We start from the raw sequence: 27,744 nt of genomic DNA, 5'->3' as shown, positions 1-27,744 counted from the left end.
ATCATTCTTTAACTCTTAATCTCAATTATATCTGGATTTAAGAGTGCAAAACAAAGGCTTATGCTGTAATTTTAATGGACTTGTTTTTATAGGGGAAAAAAAAAAAGTTCTCAGAATCCTAGAAAGGATTGCTTCTGAGACTCACAGGGATTTAATGAGCTCCTAGTTTAGGGATTAAAAATATTTTCAACAGCAATGAAAAATGTTCCAATGGTTTCCTTTGTTTGTTTGTTTGTTTGTTTTGTTTTTGTTTTTGTCTTTTTTTAGCAGAGGGAGGTCCCTTCGAAATAAACCATTTGGAGAATGCCATTGTGTAAAACAGAATTGCTTTGGTGGGGACAAAGACCCCCAACTACATGGTCTCCTCTCCACCCCCACCCCCAGAAGCCCACATAGTGGCTACAACATCCCCACCCCCATACCCACATGCAATGGAGCAGGGGGTGAAGGACCAAAACCTCAAATGACCAACTAATACCCAAACCTCTTTAGGGCCTCCCTTCACCCACCTCTGTTCACGCGCTTCCAAAAGAGAGGCCTTGCAGGGCAGCTAGACCATCATCAAATGGCACCTAGAGCTGGAATGCACTTCCAGTTCGTCTCCCTGTCTCTTTCTTTTCTGTTAAAATTTATTTTGGTACTAGGAATTGGACCCAGGGGCACTCTACCACTGAGCTATATCCCCAGTCTGATTGTTTTTGCTTTTGTTCTTGTTCTATGTTCGACTGGGTGTCTGGTTTGGTTTGGTACCAGAGCACTTAACCATGGAGTCATACCCCCCAGTTCTTTTGTATTGTTTATTTTGAGATAAGGCCTCACTAAGTTGCTGAGACTGGCCTCAAACTTGCCATCTTTCTGCCTCAGGCTCCCGAATTACTAGGATTACAGGCATGTGTCTGGACTCCCTATCACTTTCACCCCTAAGTCCCATTTCTATACAGAAAACTGCAAGAAACAGGTCTATTTCCTCTTTCCCATAATTTTCAGAGCATATAACTCCCTGGAATTTCTTTTCCAAGTGAAACGAAGCTTAAATCAATGATAAATGGATACATGATGAGCGAGTGAGTAAAGACACAATCAATGAAGGAGTCGCGGGAGGCGGGGGGTGGGGGAACCACTGTAACAAAGACCCTGGTCATTCTCTTCTGGACATCCTAAAGTTTGAAAATGGTTCTCTTTAAATGTGACAGGTGTAAGAAAACTGTAGCATTTGGAACTGAACATGTTACTTAAGCTAGACATGAACTCAGAGTTATCCAAGCTGTGGGCAATGAACTATGTGCATGGTAAAATCAACTTAATGGCTCCCAACCAGCATTTTGTTTAATTAAAGAATGGAATGGGATGGAATAGATCATAGTTCATCAACTCGCACTAAGGTTAGGGATTGTTTAGAAAACTTTTTCCAGTTATACATATACATATATACATATATGTATATATGTCATATGTATACACATGTGTATATATGTAGATATAGTATGTACTAAGTTTTCATGTAAAAAGTATTTCCAACTGTGGATCACAGTTCAAAAAATGAAATCCAGCCGGGCTTGGTGTCACATACCTATAGTCCCAGCAGCTCCAGAGGCTGAGGCAAGAGGATCAGAAGTTCAAAGCCAGCCTCAGCAAGGGCAAGGCGCTAAGCAACTCAGTGAGTCCCTGTCTCTAAATAAAATACAAAATAGGGCTGGGGATGTGGCTCAGTGATTGAGTGTCCCTGAGTTCAATCCCCAGTATAAAAAAAAAAATGAAATCCAATGCTCTAACCTTATGGATTAGGCATTAATATTATCCCATTGTCAAATTTTAAAAGGCATAGATAAATTAACTTGCTCCAGGTCACACAACTAGTAAATGGCAGATCTGTGCCTAGAGCAGGGAGAAATCTGACTCTAGAGCCAGAAGCTAGAACCTGTGTGCTCCATGGCTTTGATAGCAATGGCCATGCCAAGCAGGCTGGTGAAAAGTAGTGCCAGATCAATCCCAGGGCGAGGGGGCATCCAACAGGATTTTCTTCTGTGTGTCAGAGGGATGTTATGATGAGTTTTGCCATGCTATGATTTTTGGTGATCTAAGTAAATTGGCATTGAATTATGATTGATATGACTGTACTTCAATAGTACTACCTCCACTTTGAGTTTTCTCTTGTAACAGCTGTAACTGAGCCAAGTGCCTGGCTGGCTGATAGCCACCTGGCTGACTGTGCACCAATGTGCAAATAAGATAGTTGGTATCTGTGACATTTCCCTCCCAAGCTGACATCTGGAAGCTGAGATCATACATCTTCTGGAACTGTAAATATCAGTGCCTTCAGACTGCCATTTGAGGTCTATCTCGCTATGGCTCCACCTTTTGCCAGTTTTCACTCTGAAACAGCCCTGGCTTCTGGAGGTTCTGCCCAAGTAAACAGCTTGATGGCATTTCAGTCTCATTCAGATGTCATCTTGGAGGGACTAGTCTCCTGGATCATTTGAAACACGTTCCCATGCTTGGTCTGTTGCTAGCATTCTATGCCCAAGTGATTTTCTTTTCCTTGTTTTCGTCTGTATTTTTCTTTTTCCTTATTCTGCTTTTGTGTGCATTGTAATAAATTAATTTGGGAACTGTCTTTCATTTGACTTCTCTGTCATTTGATTAGAGAATGTAAAGCCTGTTCCTCTTAGAGGGATGATAGTATTTGAGGTGAATTGTTTCAGGTATGGAGGAACCAAATCACCTCTGTCAGTTTTCATGCAGCAAAAGGATCACAGGGCTCAATGCTCTGGGTCATGAAGGAGGTAAAGCTTCCTCTGCCCCAACAGGATCCATCAATTCCTTCTACTCTGAGCAGAGGTGTGCAAGCAGCCAAGCAGAGGCTTAGCTATGTTAAGATTTGGTCTATAATTCTCTATTTCCAATCAAAAAGACATTTCAAAAGCTTTATCAACAACAAAGTTGCCCACAATGCTGGTGTTGATTGGCAAGGCAACAAGCCCTTCCTTGATTTTTTTTTTTTTTTTTTTGTATGAGTGGTTGAACCCAAGAGTGCTTTACCACTCACTGAACTACATCCCAAACTCTTGTAAAATTTTTATTACAGGCATGTGCCACCATGCCTGGCCTGACCTATAGATTTTCATGTCATGTATTCTAGGAGATTCTTGATTGTTTCTTAGGCAAACTCTGGAGACCCTTTCCGGATCCTAAATGGAACTAAATTGAACTAATACTATCACACCCTCTAAATGCACGTTATTAGTGTCCATCATCTCAGGATGCCTCCCCTTCCTCACTTGAGTGTACCAAGATCCCTCCTCCGTTGCCGACCATGAGACAACTCTTGACAGCCCTTGAGTCTACTCGGCTATTAAAGGAAGGCTATAATTTGATATATAAGGAGCTGGGGTGTGGTGGACCTAGACCCTGGATAGAAAGCTCTCTCCCTCTTCCTCAATGCGGTTCTTCCAACAGCACAATCCTATTTTTAAATTCTGAGTCTGTGGTGCTTTTCCCACAGCAGGCCCCATTATCCTTCCTACAGAAGAAATCTGGGCAGTCAGTCATGCCTTGACCCAAGTAAACCCATCTTGACTCCCAATAATCCCTGCTTAGAAAAGGAATTTCTGGAATTTTCCCTGGGATTGTCATAAGCTTACGTACCATGTTTTTCCCATGCTTATGTGAAGGCAGCATTTTTCTGGCTTTGTCTTCTGGGACCCCCCAACTCCCATCTCTGCCTGGAGAGGCCTTGAATGGAGCAAAGGTAGTTGGGGAAGCTGGGACCCAGGCTAATCTGGACTTCGGTTTCCTGTGAGCCAGAATGGGGCTGCTTCTCTGGTTTGAAGTACTTTCTCCTTGAAAGAGAAGTCAAGGTCCTTTGGGTTTAATCTATTTTTCTCTCTTTTTTGCTCTAAACAGGGTTCAGGAAGTCTCTTCCATTTTCTTTAGGTCTCAGTGTTTCAGGGAAGAGCGACCTAGCCACACCTAGGAAGATCTTATAATATCAACCCTCTAAACCCAAAACCTAGGGTTTGGGGCAGGACTCTAAGGAGCCAGGGCAAGGGAGAGGTAATGGGCAGGGCCAGGAGGCCTGGTCAAGGTGAGATCTGTGGGGCAACAGCCAGTGTGGAGCCGTCAGTCATCTGCAGGGAGATATGAGTATCTGCATCAAGGGAGGCACAAGTAAGCTCTGGAGTCACACAGACCTGGGTGGGAAATTCTGGCAATTCCTCCTTCTCAGGGTTGCTGGGAAGATTAAATGAAATCTGACATGTAGGAAGGATTTAACAAATTACAAATGATCTTGTTATCATGACTTTTGTTAGTATCCAGAGAGATCCAGTAATCCCAAACTCTCCAGGGAGCTTTCAGGCCTTGACCCCTCACCTCCAAGCTCTTCAAACTCCTAATCCAGCACACATAGGCCACAAGCTGGGGCAGGCTGATTCACTGTGGCTGTCACTCCACAGGTACCAATTTATGAGTCAGGTTTCTCTCTTTTTTTTTTTTTTGCCATAATGAGGATCAAACCCACAAACCCTTGAGTATACTGGGCAAGTACTCTACCACTGAGCTATACTCCAACCCAAATTAGCTTCTCTGATTTCCATTGAGAGAGAGAGAGAGAACAGAGGATAAGACAGGAAAGAAGAGGAGAGGAGAGGAGGGAAGAGAAGGGATGGGAAGGGAAGGGAAATGAAGGGGGAAAGGGTTGCTTGGGGGAATACACTGGGCTTGGAGGACCATGATCTAGAGTCTAATCCCAGCTATTCCTCCTGGCTCTGCTGGGACTCCTTTGCTCATCTGTCTAATAACAGGACAAATATAATATCAGGACCTCCTTGTTGGCTTATTGTGGAGGTTATTTTGGAAAAACTCCAGTTTGGGACTTAGTACAAAGTAGGGCCTCACGAAAGGTTGCAGGGGGCTGGGGTTGTGGCTCAGTGGTTGAGCACTCGCCTGGCATGTGCGAGGCCCTGGGTTCGAGCCTCAGCACCATATATAAATAAAGGTATCTGTGTATAACTACAACTAAAAAAATAAATAAATAAGAAAAGTTGCAGACTCTCATCTTGGGTGTCCAAGTGCTGGCCTCCTCCTGGGAATAAAAGGAAACAGACACCCTGGAGAGAGAATGAGAAGCAAAGGGGAGGGTGGGTAGTCGTGAAAAGGTAGACTTTTCCTTAACAGATCATTGGCAACTCCTGGCAGAGAATCTGCCCTTGCAGGATTCTGGCTGCACATGTAGTATGGATGGAAGGGGAAGAGGAGGAGAGAGGAATTGAAGAAATGAAGAAGATGGGGGCTTTCAAGAAGCAGAGGCCAAAGCCCCAAGACCAGTCAGTGACAAAGTTGAGACTTGGTCCCCAGTATATCAGGCCCCAAAGCAGCCCTTTCAGTTTATAGAGGTGACCTGGTGACCTGGCAGTAGGAATGGCCTTGCAAAGGGGCCTGCAAATGACCCTCTCTCCTTCCAGAGCTATGCAACAGGATGCTGAAAGTCCAGTGTTACCTGGTGTGACCCCAAGCCCCAAAAGTAGCTTGTGTTCTCCTAAGGGTGTCTGCCAGCCCTCTGTTATGAGTGTCCGTGGAGTGGGGAAGCAGGAAGTTACTGGGCAACAAGATTTTAGGAATCTTCCCAATCCTCCCCTCCTATTTGCTGAGGCCTGGTGACTCCAAAAAGTGGCCTGATGCAGGACAAGGTTTTGAAGGCACCTGGGTCTTAGTTCAAGTCCCAGCTTTATCATTTAAGCTGCTCTGTCAACTTAGGCGAGTCACTTCACTCTCTGAGCCTCAGGCTCTTCCTTGGTGAAATGTAGACCATAGTGTCTACTTCTTTACTTAGTGAATGAGCTTGATTTTTCTCTTTGTGACCCAAATTCACAGCAGAGAACCATATACAGAGCAACTGCTTAGGAATGTATTGAGTGAACAAATGAATAACTCTAGCTACTATTTATGGAGTGCTTCCTTGGGGCCAAGCACTGTAGCTTGTAATTTTCAGGCATCATTTCATTGAATTAACACAGTAATTCTTAGCAGTAGCCGGCCTATTAAAATCTCATTGAACCTGAGGCACAAAAAGATGAAGTCACTTACTCAGGGCCACATTGGATAGTATACGGTAAAATGAGAATTCAAATCCCAGTCCCTATACCTCCAGAGCTAGAGCTATGAGACCGTCTGGAAAAGGAAGATATCTGCTTTTCTTCAGGGACCTCTATCTAGGCAGAGGGAGCCTCTGCTAAGTGTAGAGGTCCAATCAGCATCCCATCCAAGCTGGCTACTCCAGGCAGGCCTGCCAAGGTTGTGAGCTCTATTTATGGAGTATCTACAAGTCCAAGCCATTCACGTGCAACATCTCATTTATCCCTGTTAACACCGCAGAGAGGACCCATTATCCCTTCTATTTCACAGTGAGGAAACAGGTTCAGAGAGCTGGAGACACCAGTTTAGCTCACACAACCAGGATGGAGCAGAAGTAGAATTTACAACTCTTTTGTTTTGAGGTCCTCTGGTAAACAGGAGCAGAGGTAGAATTGGGAACACGGAAGGTTGATTGTGGGTAACACAGGATGACAAAGGGGAAGGAGACAGGATCGGGCAGGGAGGCGCCTGTAGAACTTGATGAAAAACTGCCAAAGTTCTGGCCAAATCCATGCAAAGCTTCCTTCCAAAAAAGTCCCATATTGAGGAGAAACGGCCCACGTCCTTATCATTGGCTTGGAGTTGCCCAGAGAGTGTGACCTTGGTCAGCAGGCACGGCAACAGGAGGTGGTCAACTTACTGCCCCTCACAGCTGAGTGATAAGTCCTTTCTTGAAGGAGAGTCTAAATAATGCACCTCCATGACTCCACCGTCTACCTGGACTGTAGGGAGCACTCTCCAGGCTTCCATGGACCTCTTTGCTGGTGGGAAAGACACTGAGAAGAGGGAGATCCCAATGACAGTCCCCAGCTCTGCAGTTGCAATTGGAGCTACAGCTCATGGTCTTCCTTGCCCAGTGTCCATGCTGAATTCCTCTCCGTCTTAGCTAGCGCCTGCCAAGTGGGTGACCCAAACCCTCTTTCCTGGTAATCACATCCTTGGCGTTGTTGCTATTGTCCAATCTCAGCCATGGGTGGACAGGGGAGTACTAAGAGATCCCAAGTGCATCATCTTGGTTCCACACACAATCCCCTCATTTTGAAAGAGCAACTGCTTTCTCCTGAAGCCCAGGACCAGTTACCCCTGCCAAGATGGTGACTTCTTATGTGGTGATTTCTGAACACAAGGAGTCTAAGTGGCCTGGTAGCAGCCACAGCTTGTGGTTCAATCACCCCCTTGCTGTTTATGTAGCAAGAAATCCCCTTCTTGGGACCAGAACCACTAACATTGCACAGCTCAGCACTGCAGGGATAAGAAATACCAAATCCCTCAGTGGTCCTCTGGAATTGATAGTAAACAGGGCCATTCCTGTTTTCATTCCTTGGATTCCAGACCCAAGTGTTTTTGAGTCTATGTGAAGGTTTCTGATTCAGTGCGTATATGGTACCTGGAGAATGGTCTCCATCTCACAGAGCTTTGCCACAAACCAACTTCAGGATTTTCTTTTTTCTTTCAAGTAGTCCTACAAGAACTTAGCTAGCGCCTGCCAAGTGGGTGACCCAAACCCTCTTTCCTGGTAATCACATCATAAAAAGCCATAGAGGGACATTGGAATAACCATGATGGGTGACACTGGGGTCAGGACCACTGGATCACACAGCTACTTGTGCCCTTAGGTCCCATTCAGGATAGATTCCAGCTGTACTATTTCTGTCTTATGGTGGATCACAGCTGGACTTGCCTGAGTTCATGACTCGGCAGGTCCAACTAAACATAGCACATACTGGTAATTCCAGATGTGTCATCTAATGCCCCATGCTCAAGAGTTCTGTCTCTAGCATGTCTTAGTAGCACGCAGGAACTGTATTTCAAAAGGCATATAATTCTCAGGTCTGGATGGCATGATGTCAATGACATCATGATGTCAGAACCCCAGGGCCTGAATTGAGATTTTTCTGTTGGGGGTTTGCCACAAACTCCACACTACATCTATCTCCACACTGGCACCTTCAACACCAAGGTCCACCGGATTGTAGGGGCCAATGGCAGGGCTGTTTGCTCTTCAGCCTGGACCTTCCAAAGATTCCTTTCCTACTCCAGGCCCCACTCAAAGCTAGAGCCTTTCATGTCTCCCAATATATGGACTGGAATAGTATCCCTAGTTATGAAATATGCTTTGAAGAACTCAAAGAGATCTAACTGGCACAACACCTCCTTCTGTATGGTGGCAGAAACACAATGCATCCAATGGTCTTTTGCTTTGAATTGAATGTTCTATGATGTCCCTGACTCCTAGACTGAAAGTCTTTACCAATATGGCAGTCTCGTGAATCTTTGTGAGGCTTATCTCCCACACTGTGGAACACACACACCCACACACATACTTTATCAAGGCCTCCAGTGGGCTCACTACTTCTTGCTTACTCTCCTGGTCAACATGATGTCATTGACATAACGGATCAATGTGGTGTTCTGTGGGATGTTAAGGTGGTCCACCACTTTTTGAACTCCACAAGGAGCAAGTGATTTAACACAGCCCTGGGGTAAAACTATGAATGTATATTATATTGTTATTCATTCCATATGAATATAAGTGTTTTTTTTAATCTTCTTTCCTGATTGAGATAGGAAAATAACACATTCACCAAATCAAGTCACATACTGTGTACCTGATGCCATGTTAATTTTTTCTAGTGATGATAGCTGATGAGGACAGGATGTGGCTGGGGTTATTATTGGGGAGAATTTTCTTGTGTCTGTAGTCACATTCTAGAATCCACCCAATTTAATTTATTGGCATGGCTCCTGCAGAAACCAAATGGATTACCATTGCTGCATTTTGAGATCCTTAAAAATAATATTAATATCTGTCTCTTCCCTCCCTGTTGTAGTATTTTGGGGGGCTTAATATCTTTACTGGGAGTGAGAATATAAGAATAGAGGGTAGGAAGGGAATTGCCATCATGAGGGTGGCAATTTCAGAGGTTTCTACTTGGCCTTCCCAATAGGTCTTACTCATTAGGTCAAGGACCCGGTGTGGTGTATTTTAACCCAAGTATACGTTAAGAAGTCAGAGAAATGACTAGTAAGTGGTCTTACATCCCCAGCCAGCCCACTATAAGCTGGACTCTGCACAGAACTCTCTACCTGGGCCTCATTTATCTCCTCACTTTAATGGGAGGGCCATGGTGACACTTCAGGTCTCTGGGTATCAATGCCAACTTAGAACCTAGGCCAAATAGTCCTAGAAATATCTGAGTGTTACCATTTTCCAAGACACTGAGTCCCTTTAAGAAGAACTGGGAAGATATTGACAATACCTTATAGTACATGTTGGCCATCACAGTCCTTTCTCCTGGAGACCCAGCCACCTCTTCAGTCAACAAGTTCCCCCTTCTATTAACACAAACATCTGAAAATCAGATCAGGTCCAGGAATTAAGCAAGAGGTTTTGAGGTTTTATTGTAGTAATCATCCTAAACCCCCTACTTAAACATTCTTCTTTTCTTTTGATGGTACCCTCATTGATTGCCTATCTATTTTGCCTACAGGCATGTCTTTTTATATTAACCATCTCCACAACTCTTTGTAGATCAAGCTTCCTTGGCTGCCCCTCCAGTGTTGCTGGTTACAACAATAATCATGACCTTCTAACTTTTATAGGGGGTTTCATTGCCTCCATGGCTACCAAGCCAAGTTCTGTGACTATCTCTCCTACCACCATCTCTGGCTTACAGAAGAGAGAGATGTCATTGAGTTTTGTTTTGTTTTATTGTCATTTTTTACCAGGGATTGAACCCAGGGTTGCTTAACCACTGAGTCACGTCCCCGGCCATTTTTATTTTTTATTTCAAGACAGGGTCTTGCTAAGTTGCTTAGGGCTTTGCTAAGTTGCTGAAGCTGGCTTTAAATTTTTGATCCTCCTGCCTCAGGTTCCCAATCTGCTGGGATTACGGGTATGTGCCACTGCACTCAGCTTCCTTGAACTCTTAAATGACACTGGTGTCCTTCTCACGTACTCCTAATAAATTAGATGTCTCTCTCTTTGTCCTTGCCCATGGACTATAATCTTCTGACATGTCTACTGCTTAATGTGATGTGTCCATTTTAGCATATCCACTTCCTTGAATATTTTAATCCTTTCTCCACCATTTGCCAAAGCAATCCAGGCATTTCAACTTTGCTTGGCTTGGACCATCACTTTCTTCAGGGTCTAGAAGCCTCCTGAGTGGCAAGTTTGCACCATTCCCTGGATCACTGACAGAGGGTTGAATCCCAATCTTATGTTCTGGATCCCCTAGTCTAGCACCCTGAAAATACACTCTGCTGCATTTACACTTTGCTTAATTCCTGCTACTTCTTGAGGTATATTCTCTGTCCTCCCAGATAAGACCCTGATTGGGTCATGGTACAATTTAACTGTAGTTATCAGTCTGGCATCCAAGAGAGGAAGTGGAGTTGGACTGATTCTTGAAAGGTGTCCCTGTGGGGAGCCTGGTGGGGGAGAATATTCTCCTGTATCTCCTGATGGAGGTGGATGGTTGCTATCTCTTGTTATGGAGTGGTAGACTGCCTCTGCGCATTCTGATAGTACAGAGATGTCTAAGGAACCAAAACACAGAGGTACCCCCATCCTGTGTATCCCCGTGTGATGTGTCAGGTCCCAGGTTTTTGTTTTGTTTTTATATTTGTTTTTGTAATCCTAAGGATCAACCCCAGGAGGTTCACACATGCTGGGCAGGTGCTCTACCCAGTCCTGAACTACATCCTCAGTCCTCACATTTTCCAAAGCAGTGCCTTAACCTTGACATTACAGACCTGACTCACCTTGAAGCATCACACTATTTTTATGTGGTGCTGAGGGTCAAACCCAGTGTCTCATGCATTCTAAGCAGGCACTCTACCAAGGAGCTACAGCCCCAGCCCGAAGCATCATACTATTAATTCCTGACTTGGGTATTAAGCTTCTTCCCTCTGCAGGAGATAAGGGCTTATTTATAAGCCACCCAAAAGCCCCTTCACACCCAGCTTTTGTTTTTAAAAGTCCTTGGCTTTCATTCCCTCTCTATAGGGTCAAGGTAACCCATAAAGCTAATCCCGTTGTCCCTGTGTGCATCATTCCTGTACATTTCAAACACCTGAATCATTGTGTAGCCAAGGTGTTGCCTCCACTGAAGCCTTCTTTCAAGTCATACCAATGAAAGTTTTAGCAACGGGGCCACCACCTTGAGCAGGGACATCTGGTGTCCCCACATATCCTGGGGAGGGGTCCACCGGTTTGTGCCACTTCATAGGGCAGCCCTAGCAAATGAACACACCAATGAACAACCAGCACCACAAAAAAAAAAAAAAAAAAAAAAAAAAAAAAAAAAAAGAACTCCTGAATCCTGCATTCTTACTCTGGGCCAGACCAGGTGACTTTTGAAGGGAGAGCTGAGAAAAACCCCAAACCCACTCCAAAGTTCACATTCTTCACCTTTCACAAGGGACTCCATGAACAAAAGAGGACGAGTCGAGTCCCCTTGTCTTTCCTTTGGAAGTCCCACGGCCAGCACCCACCCCAGTTCTGGCACTCAGAGGTGTGGACTCAAAGACTGAAGTGGTGGGACTTAGGGCAACCCTCCTGGGCAAGAAAGCAAGGTTGCAAGGGACCTGACTCCCACCTAGGCCACAGTAGCCTACCTGTCCCCATCACTTAGGGGACAGGAAAGGAGCCACTCTCATTTCCCCTATGAGGCTGATCTCAGGTTCCTGTGAAGTTTGGGGCCTTCACTGAAGGGAGAAGCTGCAGAGGGTACCCCCATTCCAGGTCCCACAACTGTAGGGAAGACCCAAGTGCATCCTCTGCCAGCCCTACACACGTACACTTTTCCAGGAAGAGAATATGGGGTTTTCATCAGATTTTTGAAGGCGTCTCTGGCCACCCCTCCAAACATAGGGACATCTGGCTTTTTCTGAATCTTCCTCTCAATTCAGTCTCTTAGATCTGCACTGGACTCACTGACTTCCTCTCCTCTCTACAGCCCAGGAGGCCTGCTCCAAGTGACACTAAAAAAAGATTCTCGTTCCCCTTTCCCACAGGCTTGCTTTGTGTCTCTGGAACTCTACACAAAGCTTCAAGCCACTGAGGTGCTGACAGAAGGGCCAGGTAGCTGGAATGGACAGCTCTGCTGCTCCAGACTGGATGCCTGAGGAAGCCTGGAGGAGGGCTAGTGACATAGCTCAGTTGGTAGGGTGTTTGCCTCCCGTGTAGAAAGTCCTGGGTTTAATCCCCAGCACCACAAAAAAAAAAAAAAAAAAAAAAAAAAAAAAAAAACCTTCTGAATCCTGTATTTGCCAAGCTCATTTTTCTTATTTTTCTGGTCTCAAGAAACATTGAGAGAAAGATCTGGCAACGGCATGAGAGATGGCTGGGTGTCCTATCCAGAGTTTTCCTTCAGCTTATCTTCATATTTTATTATCTTCATATTTTATTATCCTGGAGATATTTCATGACTCTCTAAGGGTGGAAAATTGATAACAATGCAAATTATTCCTTTCCATAGAAATGCAAGTGAATTGCCAGGCGTGGTGGCACATGCCTATAATCTCAGTGACTCTGAAGGCTGAGGCAGGAGGACGGCAAGTCCTAGGCCAGTCTGGGCAATTTAGCCAGACTCCATCTCAAAATTTTAAAAAATATAGAAATAGCTAGGGAAGAGAGGAAAAGGGCTAGAGATATGGCTCACTTGGTAGAATGTTTGTCTCTCATGTAGAAAGCTCAGTGGTAAACCACCTGTGCAAGGTTCTGGGTTCCACCAAAAATAACATAAAAAGCAAGTATATTGTACCCAATGGAATACACCTGCTTCTTTCTCTAAAAGTAGACCAGTTTTATAAATATTTTAAAATTCATCAGCATTCTTACACCTATAGATGTGTGATTCTTTTAATTCTGCTTTGAACCAGTCACAACACCTTATTGGTTCCTTCACTAATTAATGAGTTAAATAACACATATTTGTTATACATTTGTAGGGGGCAGGGTGATTTCTGGCTCTGATCCAAACACCCTACTCATGACAAGGTTCCAGAGGAAGGACTTTTGTTACCTAGAACTAGCTTTTTAAGATCTCTTTCAGAATTCATAAAGAGACATTCTTTTCCTTTTTGTTCTCTTTTTTTAATTACTATTTCCTGTGTTCTTAATATTTATTCTTGTGTGTATTGTAGGAAGGCTACAAGCACAAATTTACCTGTGTCTCTTAGTGGAAAGGCATATGTGCTAGCCAAGGCCACACGGGAGACATTTATTGACACTGTCACCTCCTCTGTTTACTCTCTCTCCAAGGACACACTGTAACCCAGCAGGATGGGAAGGGGCAGGAGGTTCAGGCTCCTCAGTAGACACTTGGACTCTGATAACAGGAAAGGCTGTCGGAGGCCCCAGGACAGATAACCTCATGGTCATTGTGAGCCAGACAGTCTGGGAGCTGGGGAGAGTGGATGACATTGAAAAGGCCAAGGATCCATGGATGTCTAAAAGATGGTGCTGTTGGTCCTTGCTGGTCCCCTGCAGGTTCTCAGCTGGAGCTGAGCCCTCATGCAGGAAGGAAGTCACCCTGAAAACCGAAGTCCAGGATGGTTCCCTGGAGCGGTGGTCTCTTTGATCTCCCACCATTACTGGTTAAAAATGATCTGAGCATGCAGCTTCCATACAGTCATAAATCTTTCTAAAATTTTGAATTCTTTATCTCTATATTAAATCGTTTTAAAGGGTAATTACTTTTTTGTTATAAAAATGTGTATAAGGAGGACTGGGCTCCGTGGCACATGCTCGTAATCCCAGCAGCTGGGGAGGTTGAGGAAGGAGGATCACAAGTTTGAGGCAAGTGACTTAGGGAGACTCTGTCTCAAGATAAAAAAAATAAATAAAAAGGGCTGGGGATGTGGCTCAGTGGTAGAGTGCTTGGGTTCAATCCCCAGTACCAAAAAAAAAGAGAGAGTTTTTCCTGCAATCCAGAGCATCAGATTGCACCCTCACCACCACTCTGCCCTGCGGGGAGCACACAGTACAGCTCCTCGCAGCACTGGGGGGAGTGCACAGCAGGGCCTGACTGTCTCCACCTGTTTAAAATTGGATGAGAGCACCTATCACCATCACACCTTCCTTCGGGTTTTAGTTTCTGGAGGAAAATGCAAAACAACCTAATTACCTGCTGCAGGGTGTCATTTCCAGGAACCTGGAATGTTGCTGGGCTTCCTTTTTGTTTTCCTTCTCAGCAGACAAAGCCAGACCTACACAAAGACACCCCCACCCCCACCCCGGGGTAACACCTGGATGGTTTCATCTCACCACAGGGAAGCCCCACTAAATGACTGCCATCAGACCCTCTTTCAAGGGAACATCTGTTAAGGGGAGAGAATCCTGGAGGGAACAAGGGATGTAATCAGGGCTCCCAAATAAATGTTTGCCTCTCTTCTTGCCTCCAGCAGATACCCAAATTTTTGTAGTGACCTTATTGGTGAAAGGTACTAACTACTATCATGTAGTGAGGATTCAAAGCCCTTTATGTGTATTTTCTCATTTAGTTTTAAAAACAATCCAGGGGTAACATTTTATTATCCCATTTCACATAAGGGAAGCACAAGACTCAGATATTAAAAGACGTTGACCCAAGTCACCCGGCCACTAAGTGACAGAGCCTGCTCTGGTACTCAGGTCCACCACCCAGAGGCCACCTTTGCCCCAGATTCCAGTAGTCCTGCTACCTTCCACCCACCACTCGTATGTGGTCTTCTGTCAGTCTCCCTCCAGGACTCCCTCAGGGCTGGGGACCAGGTGTGTCACCAGCCAGATGCACAGAAATCCTGGGCCCAACAGAGCTCAGCACAGGAAACAGGCCTCGCTGAAGGACTGCACAGCTATTTTCCTAGCAGCCTCAGAGTTGGTACCTGGGAAGCCTCTAGACTCATCCAGATTTTCGGCTACCATTTCAAAAGTGAAGTCCACAAAGGTGAGAGCTCCACTGAGGGAGGGAGGCCCGTGGTTGGTTAACTAAAGAAGGCAGGAGCCTCTACCTTTGCTAGGAGTGTGGTCTTTGAAGTGAGTCAAGTCTGAATCCCAGTTCTACCACTTATCCACTGCGCCTTTTTGGCAAGGGGCTTTATCTCTTTGAGTCCGGGTGTCCTTTTCAGTAAGATAATACCTATCTCGTGCCTGCTCTGGAGTCTGTTCATTTATTCATTCTATAGATATCAGGTTGAGCCCCAAGAAATTGCCAAAATTCACCTACTTTTTACTGACAGCAATAGCAATTTCATAGGGTTCAACTCTAATATTCTTTGAGTACATTATTAGAGTTCTCTAGAGAAATGAAACCAATGGGAAGTGTGTGTGTGTGTGTGTGTGTGTGTGTGTGTGTAGAAATTTGCTTGTATGATTTTCAGGGTTGACAAGTGTGCAATCTGGAAGGTGGGCCTGCAGGCTGGAAATTCAGGTAAGTATTGGTATAGCTTTGACTATGATATCTACAGGGCAGAGTTTCTACGTTGCGTTCTTTTTTTTTTCAATTGTAGATGGACACAATACCTTTTTTTTTTTTAAATTGATTGATTTTTATGAGGGGCTGAGGATTGAACCCAGTCTCTCACATGTACCAGGCAAGTGCTCTACCACTGAGCCATAACCCCTGTCCCCTATGTTGCATTCTCAATGTAGAATTGCTTCCTCTTTGGACACCTTAGTCTTTGCCCTCGATTGATTGATTGGATGAGGCCCACCTCCACATTATGGAGGGTCATATGTTTTACTTAGTCAATTGATTATAAATTTTAATCCTGGGGCTGGGGTTGTGGGTCAGTGGTAGAGTGCTTCCCTAGCATACATGAGGCACTGGTTTTGATCCCCAGCACTACATAAAAAAAACTAAACAGCCAGGAGTGGTGGTGCACACCTGTAATCCCAGCAGCTCAGGAGGCTGAGATAGGAGGGTCGTGAGTTTAAAACCAGCCTCAGCAAAAAGTGAGGTGCTCAGCAACTCAGTGAGATCCTGTGTCTAATAAAATACAGAATAGGGCTGGGGATGTGGCTCAGTGGTTGAGTGACCCTGAGTTCAATCCCCAGCACCAAAAAATAAAAAAGAAAGAAAAACTAAGCCAAACAAAATAAATGGTAATCCTGCCCACAGATACCTTTACAGCAGAATCTAGACAAAGTGTTGGACCGAACAGTTGGGGAACACGGCCTAGCCAAGAGGACATGAAATTAGCACTGCAAGTTACAGGTGCTTGAGGTTACACAAGTGAGTGCAATTGTCAAAGGCACCTGGCCTGGTGGGACTTACTTCTAGTTGAGAGAGAAAGTTGTTTTATAAACATCATCCTCAGTAAGTAGCTGTATACCATGTTAAGACACGAAAAGCATCATGAGAAAGGGGAAAAAAAAAGGCTATGAGAAAGGAAATTCAGGGGGTGCAAGGAGAGTTCCCTGAAGAATGCAGGGTCCGAGGCTTGGCCTGAAGCAGGGGAGGGGGTCTGCCCTGCCAGAGCCTGCTGGACAGAGGGGACAGCTGATGTGCGGGTGCCAAGGCAGGGATGTGCATGGTGGAACTGCAAGGAATCCGGGTGGCTGAGTGGAATGAGCGAGGGTAAGGGCGACAAGAGGTGACTCAGAGAGCTCCTGTAGGGCTTTCAGGCCAATGTCAGGTGAGGAAACAAGGGTTAAAGCCGAGACACATGCGAGTCAGGTGCCCAACATGGAGTCTGCCAGAAGGCAGAAGGGAGCATGGCTCCCTTAGTGCCCAGAGCCCTGGAGCAGGTCGGCCACTCTTTCTTCCTGCCTCTCCTGGATTCCAGTGTCACCAGCTTCACACCTAACAGGAATTTTTTAGCCCAGGGACCAGGAGGACAGGCTGTCCTCAGCACCTGCTGTATACAGGAGAGAGGCAGGACCCACCAGGAGAAGAGCCCAGGACTGCCCTGGTGGGCCAGGCTGAGGTGGGGGTGGCCAGAGGCACGCAGGCCCTGCCCCCATGGGCACCTCAGCCAGGCCGCCTTGAGCCCATCCAGTTCTGTCCCAGGCTTTGTTCCTGAGTCTCCAAGGCCCCCCTTCCTGCCAAACAAAGCCCCCAGCCCCGCCTGCCGCCCAACAGGCACCTGGGGCCTCCCAGCCTGGGAATCAAAGCCTGTTTTGCAAAGGAGGCCCTGTGTTTGGAGAAACACCCATCCCCTGCTGCCCCGTCCTTCAAAGAACCGGCATTGTTCTGTGCTGAGAAGGCGCCTCTTGACGCGGGCAGGGCCCAGGCTGACGCGGGTGGACCTCTGATCTCAGGCCAGGCCCCCACGCCACTTGGGGGGAACACAGGGGCCAAGGCGGGAGCAGTCTGTCCTTGTGGCACTGTGCCCCTTCCCCGACCTCTGCCCACCTGGGCCCCCATCCTTAGGTCCTCGCCTCGGCCTGGACCCAGCGACCCAGAAAGTGAGGTGGGCCTTAGCGGGCAGGAGGACAAGAACTTGGTAGAACCACAAGGGCGTATAAGGGCAAGTGTCTCAGGGAGACCATGTGAAAAAATATCCTCATTTTAGAGATCACAAGACTGAGGCCAGAGAAGAGATGGAACTGGGCCCAGAGCCCAACTCAAGCTGGGAGCTGACTAAAACTTCATTACCCAGACTTTCTCACTGAAATCCAGCGCTCTTTTTCTTTTTTAAAGAAATATTTCACATATACTTTCCCCCCAGTGTTATTTTCATTGCCTCTGAATTTTGGGTAGAGGTACAGAGAGTTGAGGCCACAGAAGTGGCAGTAGGGCCCAGGGCAGGTCCTGATGGTTCACGCAGCACTTAGAGGCAGCCCCCGTTTTCTTTCTCCGACTATCCTCCTTTTGGGGGGAACTAGAGTCTAGAGCTGGCAGGGATGGGGGGGCTCTTAATTTCACCCTATTGAATAATCGAAGTCTCTTAAGGCACAAAGAGCGTAGGTAATCTGCCCAAAGTCATTCAAGAAACCAAGGACAAATCACAGCTTCGAATCACATCTCAGAAGCTACTTCTGGCTCCCCTCTAATGACACCTCTGAAGTGGTGACATTCCAGGTCCCTTTGCCCTTGATGCCCACAGTACCAACATCTACTTTGCGGTCTGGAAGAGCGATTAAGAACGGGGGCTCTGCCATCAGACAGACTGGGATCCAGTCCAGATAACCTTCACTGCAAGAGTTCAAAAAATCTATTTGCCCATCCTGGCCTCAGTTTCCTCCTCTGGCAAACAGGAACAATGATAGCACCACATTTCGAGGTGACTGGGAAGATTAACTTGGGGGACAACATGTGAGATGTCCTTGGCCCACCATAATAAACACACTATAAGTATTATTGGGATAATTATTATTACTCCACTTTCACTGTTTGGAGAGGAGGGAAAGGGAGGAGCCCGGGCAAGGTGTGGAACTGTCTCTTTGTGTGCACTGCTTCCTGCCACAGACAGCAACAACGTCTTCCTGTAAGGCTCTGGGAGAAGGAAGGGGCAGGGAGGGAAGTGCGGGGACTTGGGGGTGGGGGTGTACAGCAGGACTTCTGATGTCCAGCCTGGGATTCTTGCATTTTACCTACTTGGCCTTCTGGGCATTGAATGTGATCTTTTCAGTCAGGATGTTGCTGTCCTGGTCATCTCCGTCAAACGTCTAATGACCAGAAAGGTCATTTCCAGTCCCAGAATCCTGGAAAATTCCATAAGACTTCTTGGAGAGGTGGTATGACAGAATAGAAACTTTAGGGGCCTCTTGAACAAGGCTTTTAACTTCTCTGAGACCTGTTTGCAAGACAAGTTGGGTGCAGGGGTCACAGGTTCCAGTCCCTGACCTACCAGCCACTGTGTGAGCATGTGCAATCTCTTTGCCTCTGTGGATCTCAATTTTTCTTCCACTAAGCAAGGATAAAAATATCCACATAATATCATTATTTAGGATAGTCTACGTTGCTTTGCTTGCCACTCCCTAAATAATGTCAAAGATGGAATTATCCAAAACCATTTGAAATGTCTGTACATATACAATATACAGCATGTGGTATTTTGAGACCCTTAACAAATCATAGCTCCCTTTGCAACCAGAGGTTAGACTCTCCTCTAAAGTGTTGATAGGCAAATCACTGCAACTATTTGTTAGTTGTATGATTCCTCATCTGTAAATTGGGGTTTAAAATATCTTTCATAATTATTTTAATAATAATAACTTGTGTTTGTTTAAAAATATTTTTAGTTGTAGATGGACACAGTACCTTTATTTTTTTTTTGTTGTTGTTTATTTATTTCCATGTGGTGCAGAGGATTGAACCCAGGGCCTCACTCGTGCTAGGCAAGTGCTCTACCTCTGAGCTACAACCCCAGCCCAATAATGCATGTTTGTTGACAATATGGCACCTATTGGACACTCTCTGTACACATTAACACAAATACTTTTCATTTATTTATTTATTTGTATATGGTGCTGAGAATCAAACCCAATGCCTCACATATGCTAGGCAAGCACTCTACCGCTGAGCCACAATCCCAGTCCCTCAAATAATTTTCTTGACAATACAATAAAAAGTTTTATTTATTATTTATTTGTGTTGTAGTATGGGAATCAAACTCAGGAGACTCATACATGCCAGGCATGCAGTCTACCACTGGGCTACATCCCTAGCCCTTTTTATTTTTTATTTTGAGACAGGATCTCACTAAATTGCCCAGGCTGGCCTTGAACTTGCAGCCCACCTGCCTCGGCCTTCTGAGTCACTGACAATGCACCACCATGACCAGCCATAGAGACATTCTTATGCCCGTTTTTCAGATGTGGAAACTGAGATACAGTGAGGTGCCAAAGTCACAAGAGTAATTGGCAGAGCTAGGCGTTCAGCAGAAGGCAGCTGATCTGGGAGCCCCACTGCTCACCACCACAGGCTCTGCCTTCCGCTGGGCTCCTTCAGGATGGAGCAAACAGGAGGCGTGTGTAAAGCAGTGCAGGGGCATCAGATGTGGGTGTACTTCTGGCCTCGCTGAGAACCAGGCCAAATACTGAGAGACAGGGTTTTAGATACAATAATTGAACAGGTTTCTGAATGTTTGCTTTCTTTGATTGTGAAAGTAACAATAAAAATACAGGAAAATTGGAAAAGAGAGAATGAATCACCCAGCCTCACTTCCCCTGCAGTGAGCACTTTAGTGTAAGAGCAGAAGAGATATTTGGACAGCACCTGGGCCTCTGCATGTTTTGAAGGACACCCTGTTGCAGAAGAATATGTAACAGCATGAGTGAAAGTTTGATCTTTGAGTGAAAAAAAGAAAAAGGCAGTCTGTTAAGTGAGATTTGCAGTAGGACAGCAGTTCTGTTTTAAAATGTGCATCCTTGGGGCTGGGGTTGTGGCTCAGTGTAGAAAACTTGCCTGGCACGTGTGAGGTACTGGATTCGATCCTCAGCACCACATAAAAAATAAATACATAAAATAAAGGTATTGTGTCCACCTACAAATAAAAAAAAATAAATGAATATTTTTTTAAAATGTGCAACCTTGGAGTTAAGCCTGATCTCTCTTCCCTGTTGCACTCTCCTTATTGAGATGGTTTTGAATAGTCTTCCTTACCTTAAAAAACAAGTGCATCAGCTGGCGCGGTGGTTCACACCTGGGAGGAGGATCACAAGTTCCAGCCTCCTCACTAAGAGGTCCTCATTCAAAATAAAAAATAAAAAGGACTAGGTTCAATTCCTTGTAGAAATAAAGAAAGGAGGAAGGGAAGGAAGGAGGGAGGGAGGGGAAAAAAGAGAAAGAAAGAAAAAAACTAAAATTATACATCTATATTTAGGTACAGAAAAAACTAGGAAAAATGCATGTCAAAATGTTTCTGTGGTTATTGATCAGTGCTTGACTTGGGTGTGAGTTTTAGCTTCTTCTTTATGCTTTTTAAAAATATTTTTCAATTTTTTAAAAATAAGAAATATGGTGGAACCTAGATGCTTTAGGAGGAATAGAAGCAGGGCTCCCACAGAGATTCACTCATTCGATAAATGCTTATTGAAGGTATTCTATCAGATGATACTGTGGAGCACCTATTATGGGCCACTAGGTGCTGAGGATAAGACAGTGCCCTGGGTGCCTGGAGCCATTCCAGGGTTAGAGGGTCCACCCCGAGTGGGCTCCCGCCCCGCACTCCCCGCTTACCAGCACATTCATGACTTCACAGAGATGGACCTGGATGCTCTCACACCACACCAAACCCAGCGCTGGGACAGACAGTACACAGATGTCTTGGTCACAGGTCCCACCTCTAAGAGCTCACAGCATTGGACACGGACACCGATGGCCACAATCTGGCATGTTCATAGCAGAGGAGGCAAGCACTAAGGAGGGAGCTGCTGCCTGGGGGATCAGGAAGGCTTCCTGGAGGAGGAGACCAACAGGCCCAGGGTGCAGTGAGCAGGAGAACATTCCCTCAGAATTCCTGAGAGTTTTCCCGCAGACCCAAATTCATGGGTCCAGTAAGTACTGCCGCTCAGGGTAAGAAACAGTGAGAGATGAGAGTTGGAGACTCAAGAAGCAAACAGAGCAGTTTGCATTAAAAAACCGTCAAATGTGCATGTCCCTTAACCCAGTTATTTCACAACAGGTGTGAAACATGTGGACAAAGACTTACTGAAGGTATGTTCATTTGAACATAAAGAAAGTAGAATATGTAAGCTAAGCCCACACCCCTGGGATTGTTGTCTGCCTAGCAACTTAGGGGGTAGGGGGAGGGCTGAGGATTGAACTCATGGCTTCATACATTCTAGGAGAACATTGAGCTATATCCCCAGACCTTTTTTTTTTTTTTTTTTTGAGACAAGGTCTCACTAAGTTGCTGAGACTGGTCTTCAGCTTGTGATCCTCCTGCCTCAGCCTCCTGAGTTGCTGGGATTACAAGTGTGCACCACTGCCTAGATTTCAATAAGGCCCCACCACTTATTAACTGTGTGACATTAGACAAATCACTCTCTTTTGTTTCCCAGTTTATAAAATAGTACCTAACTCATAGGTGTTAGACTTGTCCCCTGATGTGATCTGTGCCCCCCCCTCCTCCCTCTCCCCTCTACTCTGCCTTCTCCTTCTCCTTATCCATAGTGATTGGGGGTGGGGGTGTTTACATAGAAAAAACATTTAGAACAATATAATGGAAAGCATTATATATATATATATATATATATATATATATATATATATATATATATATATATTGAAAAGAACTGGAAATAGCCTGAATGTCCAACATTCATACAATACCATAGCAATATTAAAAATCTAAGAATGTTGGGGCTGGGGATGTGGCTCAAGCGGTAGCACGCTCGCCTGGCATGTGCGGGGCGCTGGGTTCGATCCTCAGCACCACATAAAAATAAAATAAAGATGTTGTGTCCACTGAAAACTAAAAAATAAATATTAAAAAATTCTCTCTCTCTCTCTCTTTAAAAAAAATCTAAGAATGTTATAGAAGAATTTTTCAATGACTAGAGAGACACCCAGAATATTATTAAATGCAAAAGAAAATAAAGCCAATTACCAAACAATATGCCTTGACTGATATTTAAGTGGGTTTACTTTAAAAAAAAAAATGCTTGGAAGGATCTAGACAGCAAATTATTAACACCAGTGGTTATGGTTGGACAGTTCAATTGCCTGAGAGTGTTATTTCTTCTTTTTTATCAACTGCATTGTCTGATTATTTTTCTAGAATCAACATGTATTTATTTTGTAATTTAAAAGTATTCACCAATGCAGGCTGATCAGCGATTGGCTCCACCAGTTAAAAGGAAAAAAAAAAAGACTGAGTTTTATTCTATAACATTCATTTATTCACTCAATAAGTATTCAAGTTTTCAACCATAGGTCAGGCACTAAGCTCCCCCCAATCTTTTCTTTTTTCTTTTTTTTTTTCCTGAACCTGGGGAGAGGCACTCACTCATTGAGCACTTCCTCACATCTCCCACCCTAATATTTTAGTTTGAAACAGGTGCTCAGGGCCTTGACAAATTGCTCAGACTGGCTTTGACCTTGTGATCCTCAGCCCTGGAGCTGCTGGGATTCAGGCGCTTTTCTAAGTGCTGTTCAGCAGCAGATGTACCAGGTCCCAAGCAGCATCACCCGCTGGGGACATAGCTTAGTGGCTCAGTGGTAGAGCTTGTCTAGCATGTGAGAGGCAATCTCCCCCTGCCCAAATAATCACTGGGAATAGGAGGGGGAGAAGATGTGGGGGTGAGGGAGTTATTCACCCGGGGGCTCAAACCACACCTGGGGACTGTCCCCCTTTAAGCAGCAGGGCTTCCTTCCACAGTTCCGAGTGCCAGCTTTTCCCTCCACAGTGATGTGGCTTCATATCTGCTCACAGGAGTCAGCCTTCTCTTCCAGATGACTCACTGAGAAGGAGCTTGTACCACCTGTGAAGGGACAAAGAATAAATATCTGCTGGGAGATCTGTCAGCTTGCTGGGGACTTTCACGCCACCCACTCAGTAAACCCTTCCAGCCATCATGAGTGGAGCCATGTCATCACCTCCATTGTTGCAGAGGAGGACTGGAAAGCTGCCTATGCAAGGTGACCCAGCCAGTCAGAGGACAAGCTTGGACTCGAGCCTGGCTCCTTATGACAGAGATGGCTTCACCCATCTTTGGTAGGTCCCCAGCCTCCGTCTCCTTCAATGATCAGCGTTATGGAGCCCTCTGTGCCAGGCACGCTGCTAAGGGCAGGTTGTCTTATTTCTCTTCACGCTCAAGGTGGAGGTGCAATGAAAGTATTATACTGATGAGCTCCCAGGGCTCAGAGAGGTTGTCACCCGCCCCAGGTCACACAGCCCTGCAGGAGTGAAGCTGAGCCCTGCAACCTGTCCTACTGGTTCCAGAGCTCTGCTCCTGCCCACCTACACGGTCCACCTCTCTTCTTGACCTCACTTAGCCTCCTCTGAACAACATCCTTGGGGTGAACATTAAGAAGCCTCTTGTACCAATTCAACACCAAATCCCATCACTAATTACAACTATAATGCACCAAAAATAATATGAAAAAAAAAAAGAAATCGTCTCAACTTTTCTTTGTGTTTTCTTGCTTTTTACAACTTTGGGGGGAGTTGGTATAATTGTGAAGAGTACAGGAAAAGGGAAGATGTAGGAGGAATGTTTAACAATTTATCAAACTCTTAAGTATCGACACTTCACTCTTAGGAACAAAAATTCTGCTTCTGAACAGTGAGCCTAGAAGTTTGGTAGGTAAATAGAATGGAGAAAAGTGGCTTGGAACCAAGTTCTTGCAGGTGCAGGTAATGGAACTGGAAATATTTAACCTAGAAAGAAGTACTTTTGTTCATTCAACCAACAAATATATATAAGGCTTCACCTCTGGGCAAATGTTACGCAAGATGCCAGGGACACGGAAACGAACCAGACAGACATGGCCTCTGTCCTTGTGGAACCCAAAGTGGGTGGCTGGTCATAATCTTTGCCTGAAATCCCTGAAGGGACACCAGAAGACAAAAGAGAATGGCCTTACTCTGTGCAAGTTCACAACACCAGTTCTTCCTCCTTCAGAGTGATAAGCAGAGCCCCTCCAAGATGGGTGGGCTGCTCAAGGACGGAGTAAGCTCCCTGTCGTGAGGGGAGGGCAAGGGCACGCCCTTTGGTAAGATGTGGAAGAGCGGCTGGATGAGTGAGCTTGGGCTGCTGTCAGGGGACACCTTGCTGACTTCAACAACAGCCATGTACTTCTCCCAGTTCTGGAGGCTGGGTAGTCCAAGATCAAGGTGCTGGCTATTTCAATTCCTGGGGAAGACAGGACCCCATCCATCTTCTCACTTTGTCTTCCCATGGACTTCACATGAGTAAGCTGGGAGAACAGAGGCAAGTTCTCGCGTCTCATCTCATCAGGGCCTTCGTTCCACCATGAGGTCCCACCCTGTGACATCGTCTAATTTCAGTTATCTCCCAAAAGACCCATCTCCAAATATCATCACATTGGAGGTTATGGCTTTGGGTGAACTTGGAGAGGGCAACAAACATTCGGTCCATAGAAGGCTCCTCAAGCATGAGCAGAGCAGCTGGGCTAGTGCCCTGAGACAGCCCTGAGTCTGCTTCTGTGGAAGCCAAGGACTGGGTGGACCCTGCTGCTGACGGCCAGTGTGGCTCAGGCAGCTGAACTTGAACTGGGTGAGGAGTTGGGAACCAGACAGAGCTCCTGGGCAGTTCACCCACCACTCCTTTCCACTTTAGGATGGAGAGGCCAATGTGAGCAAAATTATCCTTGGTTATACAACTCTTGGGCAGGTCACTTAACTCTCCAGAAATCTTCATCTGAAAAACACTCATAAAATTACAATGAGGATGAAATGGGGGACCAGGTGCACGACGTGCTCTCAGTGGAGGAGAGCTCTGCCCATGAACACCAGTAAGAATGACAAGCATTATAACCGGTGCCCACCATGGGAGCCAGCCAGGGTGGGGGACATATGGGAACACAGACAGGAATACGGGGCAAGAAGAGAGGAGCTGGGCATTTATGGTGTGAGGCTCTTTACCTCAGAGGGTGCTTACTTCTCACAAAGACACCTCCTGGCATAGCATTCAGGAAGAGCTTCTTAGTAGAAGGGACATTTTAAGCTGAACATGGAAGAAAGCTGAAGAAGTTGAGGGATCTGGGGTAAGGTTGCTGGGAACAATAGAAGAAAAGAATACGCTGTTGGGCTAATTGGATAAGGAAAATGGCTCAGGGCATCACATAAATATATTCACTCATTCACCCATTCAGTCATTCACCTCCCACAGGCCTGTCTTGAATGCCACGCATGGTCATAACTGGCCTAAAATTGTAACTGCACCATCTGAACACACCCTCTACTCTTCTGACCTGCACACTGCCCAAGTCTCACTCCAAGTGCTCTTTGATGGCTCTTCTCATGTATTGCCCCTCTTCTTTCTCTGGTGAGCTTTGCCTTGGACACTGCCCAGTAACTAACCCTGTCCCCCACCTGCACTCCTCTGCCCTCAACCTCACTGGCCACTTCACTTTCTCCATGACAGAAATAGGACACCATCTGGTATCTGCTCCCACTCATACACGCAAAGGCACGCATACATGTGCACACACACGTGTACATGCACATAGGTACACACACAGCCCTGTGTGCACCCTCCTCTCTTCCCCTTCTGAGCCACAGCTCTCATCTAGAGCCAACTCTCCACCTGCATTTTAGCATCCTCCCTACTCACTTTCTTGGGAACCTTGTATTTCTTTCTTTCTTTTTTTTGGTGCTGAGGATTGAACCCAGGGCCTTGTGCATGCAAGGCAAGCACTCTACCAACTGAGCTATATCCCCAGCCCCTCTTGTATTTCTTATTATCCTTTCTTTCTTTTGGATTTTCTATGCCTAATCCTTTTTTAATACCTTTATTTTATTTATTTATTTTTATGTGGTGCTGAGGATCGAACCCAGGACCTTGTGCATGCTAAGCAAGCGCTCTACTGCTGAGCCTCAACCCCAGCCATCTATGTCTAATCCTCAATCACATCCTTCCTCTTAGCCTATATATATGGTCAAATCACCTTGTTAATCAAACACAAAGTCCAACTCCCTCCACTTCCCATCCCCTCCAGCCACTGCTCTGTTCTCACTCCACGGCCATCTCCTGCAGGGACGCCTGTACTGCCTCTGTGTCCTCTCTCACTCACATTTTCTGAGAGCTTTAGTGAGGCACACTGATGTACGACCCACCGCATGTATTTGAAGTATGTCATTGGATGAGTTTTATCATATGCAAACACCTGGGAAACCATCACCACCATTAAGATAGTGAATAGGTCCTTCACCCCCACAAGTGTGCTTGTGCTCTGTCACATTCTTAATAAAGTTACCAGTGAGCTGCATCTCACCAAACTACCACTTCTGGTAATTGCCTTTTAGGTGTCTCAGAAATATCTCACATTCAATCTGTCTAAAACCAGTCTCATGGGCTTATCCCCCCAACATACTTCTGTTTCAGGAACTCCCAGAAACTGGGGGGTTTTGGTTTTATTTTGTTTTGTTTTTCTGATGATTATCCAGATGTGCTTTACCACTGAGCAACATCCCCAGCCTCTTTTATTTATTTATTTATTTATTTTTTATTTTGAGACAGGATCTCAAATAAGTTCCTTAGGGCCTCACTAAGTTACTGATGCTGGCCTCAAACTTGCCATCCTCCTGCCTCAGCCTCCCCAGTCGTTGGGATTACAGGTGTGCACCGCTGCTCCTGGCCCAGAACGGTTCCTGATACACTTCTGCAATGCCATCTACTTCACCTCCCCAGTTACCCCATCTGCTCTCCATCTCTGCTCCATCCCTACTACCTCAGCCCCATTGCTCACCAGGCACAGAGCAATGGTCTGGTAACATCCAGCTGTGTCATGCTGACACACATACTTCATCTCAAGCTGCAGCCAGAAGAATCTGCTTTGAAAGCAAGTATGATCATGTAATCCCTACTCCCACTTAAAATCTGACAGAGTCTCAGATCTATAGCATGACCTGCAAGGTCTGCAAGATCTGGCTTCTCCTCTCCTCTCCAGCCTCCTCTTTCGGGTATCCTCTCAATCCCCCAGGTCTCACCACACTGGCCTCTTCTTAGTCCCTTTTACTAACTCAGGTCCCTCCATCAAAGGATTT

At 45.6% G+C, this 27,744-nt stretch overlaps 2 long non-coding RNA genes across 7 annotated transcripts; one reads left to right on the top strand and one right to left on the bottom strand.

Moving 5' to 3' along the window:
• The first annotated feature begins 14,759 nt into the window (after nt 1-14,759).
• LOC114094482 (uncharacterized) lies at nt 14,760-24,125 on the top strand. Of its 3 annotated transcripts, XR_003583041.3 has the most exons (4): nt 14,760-15,068; nt 15,502-15,551; nt 21,271-21,565; nt 23,446-24,125. It is a non-coding gene; the product is annotated as an uncharacterized lncRNA (long non-coding RNA). The 3 variants fall into 3 exon arrangements; XR_004618744.2 differs by lacking the exon at nt 15,502-15,551 and having other exon boundaries at nt 23,466-24,125; XR_004618743.2 differs by lacking the exon at nt 15,502-15,551.
• LOC114094481 (uncharacterized) lies at nt 18,452-26,771 on the bottom strand. 4 transcript variants are annotated; one of them, XR_003583040.2, is made up of 8 exons: nt 26,646-26,771; nt 25,621-25,751; nt 24,600-24,932; nt 23,349-23,494; nt 21,249-21,467; nt 20,673-20,795; nt 18,663-18,769; nt 18,452-18,560 (listed from the first exon to the last, which is right to left on the bottom strand). It is a non-coding gene; the product is annotated as an uncharacterized lncRNA (long non-coding RNA). The 4 variants fall into 4 exon arrangements; XR_003583038.2 differs by having other exon boundaries at nt 18,452-18,769; XR_003583039.2 differs by having other exon boundaries at nt 18,452-18,769; nt 20,673-20,755.
• Nucleotides 26,772-27,744: the final 973 nt, after the last annotated feature.

This window comes from Marmota flaviventris, chromosome 10, assembly GCF_047511675.1.
Source record: "Marmota flaviventris isolate mMarFla1 chromosome 10, mMarFla1.hap1, whole genome shotgun sequence".
Taxonomy (NCBI): domain Eukaryota; kingdom Metazoa; phylum Chordata; class Mammalia; order Rodentia; family Sciuridae; genus Marmota; species Marmota flaviventris.
This window is presented reverse-complemented; position numbering and strand designations above follow the sequence as displayed.